Genomic DNA, 9,601 nt, shown 5'->3' on the forward strand with positions numbered 1-9,601 from the left:
GCAGGGTAGGGTGGAGTGGGGTGTGAGCAGCTAGACTAGGTGGTTCCCTGTGGAAGAGCCGTCGGAGCTAAGACCTTCTCCCTCCACCATGCTCATCCCCATCCTAACCTATCAGCTGTCAGAGGGCTGCATCAGCAACAGAGTCAGTTATATCATGCTCCTCCTTACAACCCTCTATGGCTCCCCATTGCCTTCTAGAGTAAAGCCCAGTAGCACAGTAACTTGGGCCCCTGAGAAAAGAGGCTTCATTTTCAGTTCCTTTCCAGCTCTCCTCTTCCAAATATCCCATGTCCTATCATACCAAGGTGCTTGCTATTCCATCAACATATTCTGAAGTTTCATACTTCTGTGCTCTGGGCACATGCTGTTCCCAATGTTTTGAATGCCCTTTCCTATCTTGTATGCCTGGTAGCTGCGGGGGGAAGAGCAATCTGGCTCAGACTAGGCAATAAGGGAACGTATTAATTGTAGGAATTTAAAATCAGTAACTAAACCAACTAAAATTTAACCTTCTTTTTACTGTCATCCTGCACTGGCAATTCAAAACACAGACAGTGACAAAACACTTCTGCCCACTCAGGCAGACCACTTTTAACATCATACTCCCTTGGAACACCCTGGAACACGGAAGCTCACATTATCCTTCAAAACCCAGCCCACATTATCCTTCAAATCCCAGCCTGAGATGTCACAGGGGCCCAGAAAAGGGGTAATAAGTGAACAAACGAGCACAGTTGGAGCTCTTCTAAACACTAATTTAGGCATGATGGGTTTCCAAGTCACAACCCAATTAAAAGCTCCAATTTATGTTTAGAATGTTGCTGCAGGTCAAGTCTTAACGTTCTGGCTGGAGCGCCTCTCCCTGCTGGGACACGACAGGAAGGTGTTTGGGTGGTAGGAAAATGACTCACCGCCCCGGAGGCTTAACAGGATTACCGAGGGGCTCACGTTGCTCAATGAAGCATGGTGGGGGCTCCAGCAGTGCCAGCCAGGTCAGGAGCCGAGGCTGTTATCTGTGTGACTGTTTCCCTGGTGCCTGGGGACAGAGGAAATTAAAAGTCACTGCACTCTACTAGCCGAGAAGAGAGAGGTTCAAAAGAACTCAGAAAGTGCTTCCCTCCCCTCGGTGAATTTCATCCCCCTTTCTGTCCCCTGGATTCCAAAAGACTGACCAGGGAGGGACTTCGGATAAAATCTGAATCAATCTCCTCATCTTGCAGGTTGGAAGGCTTAAGCTACTCAAGGCCACTCTGCCGATAAGTGACAGAGTAGAGAACTGAGTCTGCGATTTCACTCCTTGTCCAGGGAGGCAATATCATGATGTGGAACCAAGCAAGGAAGGGGAGAGCAGAGGGCAGGGAGATGAAATTCACACCTGGCTTATGTTTGTTGGCGTGGTTTTCCTTTTTCGTAAAATCACACAATATAAAATGAACCATTTCAAAGTCTACAAGTGAGTGGTATTTAGTAGAGTCCCAGTGTGGTGAAACCACCACCCCTATCTAGTTCCAAGACGTTTTCACCACCAAAAGAATCACTTAAGCAGTCAATTTCTGCCTCCGCCTGGACTGGCACCCAGCAGTTTTCCATCTCTATGGATTTTCCATTTCCCTTTCCATTCCAGTTCATGTAAGTGGAATCTTAGAATATGTGGCCATTTGTGCCTTGCTTCTTTCACTTAGTGTCATGTGTTTGAGATCCAGCCGTGTTACAGTGTGTCAGCATTTCATTTCTTTTTTTTTTTTTTCGATGGTGGAATGGGAGGAGGGCATAGTTCAGAGGCAGAGTGCAGAGTGCATGCCTAGCATGCACAAGGTCCTTGGTTCAATCCCCAGTACTTCCGTTAAAAATAAATAAATAAATAACCTCCTCCACCAAAGAAAAAGTTTTTTAAAAATGATGGAATGAAGACTTGAACCTTTCTTTTTTCCTTTTTTTAAATTCAGGTATATTTGATTTATAATATTTTAGGTATACAGCAAAGTGATTCAGTTATACACATGTATTTTTTTCAGATTCATTTCCATTATAGGTTATTACAAGATACTGAATATAGTTCCTTGCGCTATACAGTAGGTCCTTGTTGTTTATCTGTTTTATATATAGTAGTGCATATCTGTTAATCCCAAACCCCTAATTTATCCCTCCCCCCCACCTTTCTTCTTTGGTAACCATAAGTTTGTTTTCTTTGTCTGTGAGTTTATTTCTGATTTGTAAATAAGTTCTTTTGTATCATTTTTTTTAGATTCCACATATAAGTGATATCATATGATATTTGTCTTTCTCTGTCTGATTTACTTCACTAAATATAATAACCTCTACAACAATCCATGTTGCTGCAAATGGCACTATTTCATTCTTTTTATGGCTAAGTAATATTCCTTAGTATATATACACCACATCTTCCTTATTCCAATCATCTATCAATAGACATCTAGGTTGCTTCCATGTCTTGGCTATTGTAAATAGTGCTACTATGAACATTGGGGTGCATGTATCTTTTCAAATCAGAGTTTTCTCCAGATATATGCCCAGAAGAGGGATTGTTGGATCATATGGTAACTCTATTTTTAGTTTTTTAAGGAACCTTCTTACTATTCTCCAGAGTGGCTGCACCAATTCACATTTCCACCAACAGTGTAGGAGGGTTCCCTTTTCTGCACACCCTCGCCAGCATTTATTATTTGTAGACTTTTTGATGACGGCCATTCTGGCTGGTGTGAGGTGATACCTCTTTGTAGTTTTGATTTGCATTTCACTAGTAATTAGCAATGCTGAGCATCTTTTCATGTGCCTGTTGGCCATCTGGATGTCTTCTTTGGAGAGATGTCTATTTAGGTCTTCTGCCCATTTTTCGGTTGGGTTGAGCACTTCAATTCTTTCTGTGGCTGACTAACATTCCAGTGTGTATATACCACACTTGGTCTGTCACACCTGGTTTTAACTAAGAGTTGGTACTAGGGTATTAAGCAGTCCCTCAGTTTACTCATGTGTCCTTCATTCTGCACTCTTGAAGACAGACACAGAACGAGGGCTCAGTAATGTCTCCTGCATGGGCATTTATGGATGTCTGCCGTGGTTGAAGCCTGGTGAGGCACCCAAACAGATGGCCAGGCAGTGTAATGTGGAAGAAGGACCACACGCTGAGCGCAGGAGAGATCTCAGTTCCAGCTCCAGCTCATCAGAAGATCAACTGTGTGGCCTACAACAGATCCTTGCCCTCTTCTTATCAGCTACCTCACCTCTAAGGCAGGATAACAAGGCCTGTCCAGCTAATCGCCTGTCAGAGTCACTGGGAGACCTGAGTGAGAAGATTTCTATAAAGTAAGCTGCAAACAACTCTTCATTGTGTGAAGTTCAATCTCGCTTAAAAAGTCAAAACAAAATAAAACTCCCTACCCTCCACCTTCCTTACTGGGCATGGTACTGATGACAGAAGGGGAAATATTATCTAGCAGACTTCCTTTTGGAGAGTGATTTGTATCTACCTGGATGGCACGAAGGAGCCTGAATATGGGGGAACCATCCTGAGGAAGCTGGGGGGAAGCCAGTTGGGTGCTGCCCAGGGGAGTAATGCTAAGAAAGAGAGATGGGAGGGGTTAAAAGAAAGCAAAGGCTGCCCAGTCTATGATGAGACCCCTCCCAAAGACCCTCTATCTTCTGTAAACTTACCAAACTCACAAAGGCCTGGGGTGAGTGAATTTTTTTGAAGCCTAGGGAAGGAACTGAGTTTTGCCCCTTGAACTGATGTGGGCCAGAGCCACGTACACACTCAGATGAGAGGGCACAAAGGCTGACTGAGGCGTGATGACATACACAGGGGGCGCTCGCAGAAGTGGGACTGTGGATCTGAGGCTCCCACAAGGCTCGGCACTGGGGACTGGGTCAAGTTTAACAGACTCTCCAAGGGCCTTGGCTAACATCTGGGTTGCATGTAACTGGACATCTGCCACAAGGACTGAGCGCGTGGGCAGTGCCACTGATGAGGACCATGGTATCCTTGCACTGGGTATACAGTGACTTGCAACCCTCACTCCTGTGCCACAGGACAGAACTGGGGTCTCACACTGGTTTGCTTTTCCTCCCAAAGAATCGTTGGTTCAGAGGCCCTTATATGGCAACCAAAAGTGAGCAACATTTGCCAATAAAGCAGACCCCTGGAATGGCAGTCATGTATGCTCAGCTGTCAAAAGTAGAGAACTTGTAGAGAAACAGGTCTCCCTCAGGGCCTAGTAAACCTCTGCTCTTCTGCTCAGTTGCCAGGTGACATGCTATTTATTGGCTGAGAGCACCAAGCCAATAAGATCAGTTTGAGGCTCAGAGCGCTGCCCGACACAGTTAGCTCTGTGCTAGAGGAAATGCTGCTCTTGCTAAGGGGGTCCATACCCTTTGGCCAAGTCATCTGCCTCCTTGAAATTGCTCCAATGGAAATCAACAAAAGCACAAAACAAAGTATCCTAGGATGTTCTTTACCAAATTATCCATAACGCTAAGCATCTGGAGACATAAAATTGCAACAATAGGTAAAATCAAGAAATGTATTGTGAATCACCACAATGGCATTTCTGCAGCCATAAAATAAAGATTGGAGCAATATGGCAAGTGCTTATAATATTAAGCAAAAACCCAGACTGTGAATAATACGTGATGTGATCGCAGCTACATTAAAAGGTGCATTGTATATGGACCAGAAGATTCAAGGTACTATGGAAAATAAAAATGATTGCAAAAGATAAAAGAACCATAGGTAACTTTTTCTTTTAGTAGCTATGTACTATGTACGATATAAAAGCATCTTAGTATTTCAGTAGGTTCAAATCTGTATTCTTATCCAGCTGTTTATCCACACCTGTTTTCCCCACCCAGTTCGATTTCATACATCTGTCTCTATCAAGTTATTTATAGTTCTGTTTGTGCTGACTTGCTCCTGCCTCACTTAGCATGTCAGTCCTTCTGTAAGTGAAACCCACACAATTTGGGACAAGGAGTGTTTAAACAATAATGTTCCAAGCTGCTGTTGCTTGAGAGATGTTTGATGATACCACGCTGGAAGTGTCACTGTGTTGCAAATGGAGGATCCATTTTCAGTTTGGACTCCAATCAGGAAGAGACTTTTCCCACCACAGAGGCTTTAAAACCCTTCCCAGCAACCAGCATGCAGAGACCAGCGCTGCCAGGACTGATGAATCCTGATCCTCACTGAGGAAAGGCAGCTCCAGCATCATCATTGAACAAGATAGTGCCCCTGCATGACGGGGGAGCCAGGCCATGGCCCCCCGATCCATAAGAAAGGCGGTGCTCACATGCGATCGGAGAACAGCTACGGTGTTGGTGGAGCTGCCAGTCCCAGGGTGAGCAAACACAGACTGAGATTTCTCTGTGGTCAGCAAGTAGAGGTCTAGAACAAGTGATGGGTATTTCAGTCCAGATCAGACCATGAGGAACCAGAGAATTCTGGCCCCGAGAAGAGGATGCTAACCCCACCAGGACTCTCCCCTGAGCCCTAGTCACCTGGATACCAGATCTTCCCTAGATCCTCCCTAATTTGGTACCTGAACTCACTGTATGGTCTGTGTACGATTCATTTTCTATAAGATCATGCGGGGGATGGTGTTTAAATCTCATTCTGGAGAGTGAGCTTGGGCATCCTCAGCACATCATGATAAAGGGCTGGGCCGAAGGACATCAGGAATCGCTCTGTAGACACCTGTAGACACCTGGATCAGGTGAGGGCTCTCTGATGTCCGGAATCAGGGCTCGGCACCCCCAGGCAGGCAAACCTGGGAGAGCAATTGCTCCAAGAAAATTTTGTTTGAACAGGCTTGTGTCTTTCTGAATCTGAACCTATATCTACTGAATGAAGGAAGTCTTTGATAATTATTTCCATAAGAACATCACAGACGAGAAGGATACATAAGCAAACTGCAGCACAGGCTGCTTCGGGCGAGGACAGCAGGAAACTGGGAAAAGAATAAGAGGAGGACCTTTACTGCATGTCCTTTATGCTTTTCTGTATTTTGTGAACTACTCATTACCAAATCAAATAAACAGGTGAATAAGGAATGAACAGTTAGGTAAAATTAAACAAAATGAAAATCTACAGAAGAGATTTGCCAATGACATCTCCCTGGACTAGAGACTGAGACCAACAGACAATTTACACGGTGGTGGCAAAAATTAAAGGGTAACAAGAAGACTTCGTTCACGTAAGGACCCTAGCCACCTTCTGAGTTTATTATTTGAAATTTACTCTTTAGGGTTAAGACACTATCACACCATAAAATGGTCTCTTGTGCCTTTAAAGGGGAAGAAATAAATTCACTTTTGTCTAATACAAATTCAAAATGAAGCCTCCCTACAGGATGGGCAAGGGAGCAGCCAGTTCCTCGGTGACTGGAACTGTATCTCTGTGACCCTAAAGGTCAGTGTCTGCATTGAGGGGGAGGGAAATGTGGGTGGGAAGCAAGAATCGCTGCCAAGATTCACAGCATCAGCTCCTCCAGTTTAGCTCTCACGGCCACGAGGCAGGACTAGGTGAGGATCAACTCAAGCTCTTCCCAAGCCTGCTGCAGAGACAGCCCTGTGGGGCCAGCGACCACAGAATCCAGGGCCGGTGCCCTGAGAGAGCTTAACCCTCTGCCAGAGAGCCCCTTGGGCGCTCCTCACCAGCAAGGAGTCGTCCCTGCTCTCCTCGCAACAGGGGCCCGAGGCACTCTGCAAAGGGCCCTGCCTCCTCAGTGTGGTGGTGCCTCAATGCAGCAGACCTTGAAAAGAAGGGAAGAAGCAATATAGGGAAACAGAGGAGGCCCCTGGTCTGCCATCAGCAGCGGTACCAGCGCAAGTGTGAGAACAGTGGGTGCCAGCAAAGGACAGGCTCTCTGAGATGAGATGGCATCACTGTGTCTATGCCTTTCAAGCCTGGGGGCTTTTGGATCACCTCCTGCCAAAAAGAACTGAAGATGGGGATTCTTGACCCCATCTGAACGAATGACTTGTATACAAAAGCCTCAATTCAGAAAGAGAAGTGAACCAAAGCAGCCAGTCCTAATCCTCTCCTGAGGAAGCATCACTGCTTATTCGAAAAGCACCTCTACAACCCAGCAACACTTGAAGTCCTGGGGTCTGAGTGGCCCTCTAGAGAGCCAGGCCTCCGAGCCCTGGGAAGGGGAATACGGCCCATCCAGAGCTCTGCCTGACTTCACTGAAATGGGGAGAAAGGGTGCCGCTCCCTCCACCGTGCCACCAGACCACGCTGCCTAAAGCCCAGCCTCTTTGATGCTCAAAAGCCTTCAGTGGCTCCCAGCTATTTTTCACTTGTCTTCTCTTCCCTCTGACACTCAGGGCCTCCAAGGTCTGGTGCTAACCCACGTGCCAACAAAGCTCCCCTCTCCTAGGTGTGCACACCTAGCCAAGCCTGTCCCTCCATACCTAGTAAGCCAGCCCAAATGTCTTCTCTTTGTCCTGACCTTTACTGTCCGCTACTCTGGTCACCTATTCAAGAAGAATGTCCCTCTCTCTCAACTTTAAGAGCATTTTCTCTGAGCTTTTTTCAGGGCTCATAACTTTCTCCTTTGCATTTTGTTCACTGTGTGCCTCTGGGGCTCCAGACGGTGCCCTCGGGGTGGTCCCGGATGGCACTCACCTGTGGATACTGGAGGGACTGGCTTGAGGGACTGAGTTCACGGTCATGGAGAGAGCACAGGCCACCTGAAGGTCTGCCAAGTTTGCTGGAGGTGGAGAGCTGAGCTGGCTGACCTGTTTCCTGGTAGCTCCAGGGTTTCATGCATCTGTGAGTCTATGAATAGGCAAAGCAAAAGGCCACACTGAGCATCTTTTCTGCTCCTACCCCCAGTCTCAGGTTCAGGGAGACCCCTCAGGGATCGATGCTTTAAATCACCCTTCATGGCATCGCTGTGGAGAGGCGCTCCTTCCAGGAGCTGACAGATGCTGACCGTCCTTTCCCAAGGAGGATGCTTTGGAGACCGGCTGTGTTTTCCCTCTGCGCCCTCCTGAGTCTCTCAGGCCCTCTGGCCTGCCCGGAACTGGTAAGGACTCTGAAGAGAGTCGCCCTTCTCCTAAGAGTGCGCCAGAGGCTCCTGCCCACCTTCCGCCACCTCCTCCCCACTTGGCCTCAGGTCCTCAGGGCCCGGCGCTTGGAGTTCTGAGGTCACAAGGAGGAGACAGCTGGGTGCAGGGCAGGGACGGAGGGCACAGAGCCATCCCCCGTGCACCCTGCAGGGAAAGGAGAGGGAATTTGACTGGAGCCTGTTTTCGGGGTAATTCGGCATCAAACAACACTGAGGCCTGAAAACTGGCCAAGTCTTTGTTTTGTTTTGTTTTTTCCCTTTCCACCAATCAGCCCCGGGCCCGGGGGAGTGGGAGGGTGGTGGGGTGGGGGCTGCGCACGCGGGGCAGAGGGAGTGCTGAGCCTGCAGAAGCGGCCCATTGAGAGCTGCTGCTCACAGCGGCCGGGCGGTGGGTGGCACCCCGGCCTCCCCCCACAAGGCCAGCTCTGTCCTGTGGGCACAGGGCTCCGTCCCAGCCCCACTGGCTGGGAGAGAACAACATTTCCTTATAAGGCCCCGTCCGCCTTGCCAAGGCTGGACGCTCCAGCAGACTGTAGCTTTCCATTCTCCTCACCCGGCTCCAGCGCAGGCCTTGAATGTCGCCCTTGTTGTCAGGCCTCTCCTCGCCTCCACGGCCCCCACCCCACCCACTTCCATTCCGGGCCAGAGCCAGCCCCACCGAGCCGGATAAACAGCCCGGAGGCCTCTCCCACGCGGGGCCTGCCTGGCTCAGGCCTGCTGGAGGCAGCACAGGGTAGCAGACGGAGCATCAGGACGCCGGGTTCGCAGGCCCTGTGGTTCCCCCACCTGTGCTTGTGCCTCGGGAGACGGTTCAGGCTCCGGTGAGCCCGTCTCCTTCTCTGGAGAACTAAGAGCTCATTGCCACGGGGTCCAAATTCTTTGCATTTCATTCAAAGCCCCTGCCCGTCAGGCTAGCTTCTGAGCTTCGCCTCTCCTGCCCACCCCCAGGCCGGGTTCTCCAAGCCTCAACCCCGCCCCACCCCTGCCGCCAGGCTGAAGGACCCGGATTCCATGCCGAGGGAGCTCCACCCGCAGAGTCCCACCCTAAGCGTACCTCCTTCCCCTTCCTCGGGAAAGCGAATCATTCCTTTCCTCCCTTCCATATCTGCACGCACCCCCCTTAGAGCCTTTCAGTTTGCAGTTGCAATCACATGTTTACATGCCTTTTCCTTTATCAGAGCATGAGCTTCTTGAGGCTCAAATGAATCCTCTTTATATTCAGGAGTTTTACCACCGTATCAGGCACACGACTGCTGATTCATAAAAGGTCGTTGTGTGAATACCTGAATGTACAATGTTGGGCAAGCTCTCTCTAAAGAGACAATTGATGTGCAAATACTCTGTAAACTATAAAGCACGGTGCACCTGTGAAGGCTAGCAAACTGAATCATGCCTCCCTCCACTCCAAACTCTACTCTTTGTTACACCATTCTAACTCCTTTCCCTGTCTGCCTAGGCATGCATCCTGAATTCTGGGCTCCCTGCAAGCCCTCAGGTGCTCAGCATCTATTATT

At 48.6% G+C, this 9,601-nt stretch overlaps 1 long non-coding RNA gene across 1 annotated transcript; it reads right to left on the bottom strand.

Annotated features, from left to right (window-relative positions):
* Positions 1 to 611: 611 nt before the first annotated feature.
* Positions 612 to 8,079, bottom strand: LOC140697274 (uncharacterized). Its single transcript, XR_012074138.1, has 3 exons — positions 7,898 to 8,079; positions 7,643 to 7,795; positions 612 to 1,036 (listed from the first exon to the last, which is right to left on the bottom strand). It is a non-coding gene; the product is annotated as an uncharacterized lncRNA (long non-coding RNA).
* Positions 8,080 to 9,601: the final 1,522 nt, after the last annotated feature.

The sequence above is a fragment of the Vicugna pacos genome, chromosome 1 (genome assembly GCF_048564905.1).
Source record: "Vicugna pacos chromosome 1, VicPac4, whole genome shotgun sequence".
Lineage (NCBI taxonomy): Eukaryota > Metazoa > Chordata > Mammalia > Artiodactyla > Camelidae > Vicugna > Vicugna pacos.